The sequence below is a fragment of the Bison bison genome, unplaced genomic scaffold, assembly GCF_000754665.1.
Source record: "Bison bison bison isolate TAMUID 2011002044 unplaced genomic scaffold, Bison_UMD1.0 scf7180017861787, whole genome shotgun sequence".
In the NCBI taxonomy this organism is placed as follows: domain Eukaryota; kingdom Metazoa; phylum Chordata; class Mammalia; order Artiodactyla; family Bovidae; genus Bison; species Bison bison.
Window position 1 is genome coordinate 1 of NW_011492359.1, and position 305 is coordinate 305.

The window sequence follows — 305 nt, forward strand, 5'->3', positions numbered from 1 at the left end:
ACTACATGAAACGCAAGAGCCGGGAGTATGAGCAGCTCAAGAGTGAGTGGGCCCAGCGAGCAAGCCCCGAGGACCTGGAGTTTATCCGCAGCACAGTCCTCAAGGATGTGCTGCGCACTGACCGGGCCCACCCCTACTATGCAGGGCCCGAGGACGGCCCACACTTGCGGGCTCTGCACGACCTGCTCACCACCTATGCCGTTACCCACCCGCAGGTGTCCTACTGCCAGGGCATGAGTGACCTGGCCTCGCCCATCCTTGCTGTCATGGACCACGAGGGCCATGCCTTCGTCTGTTTTTGTGGC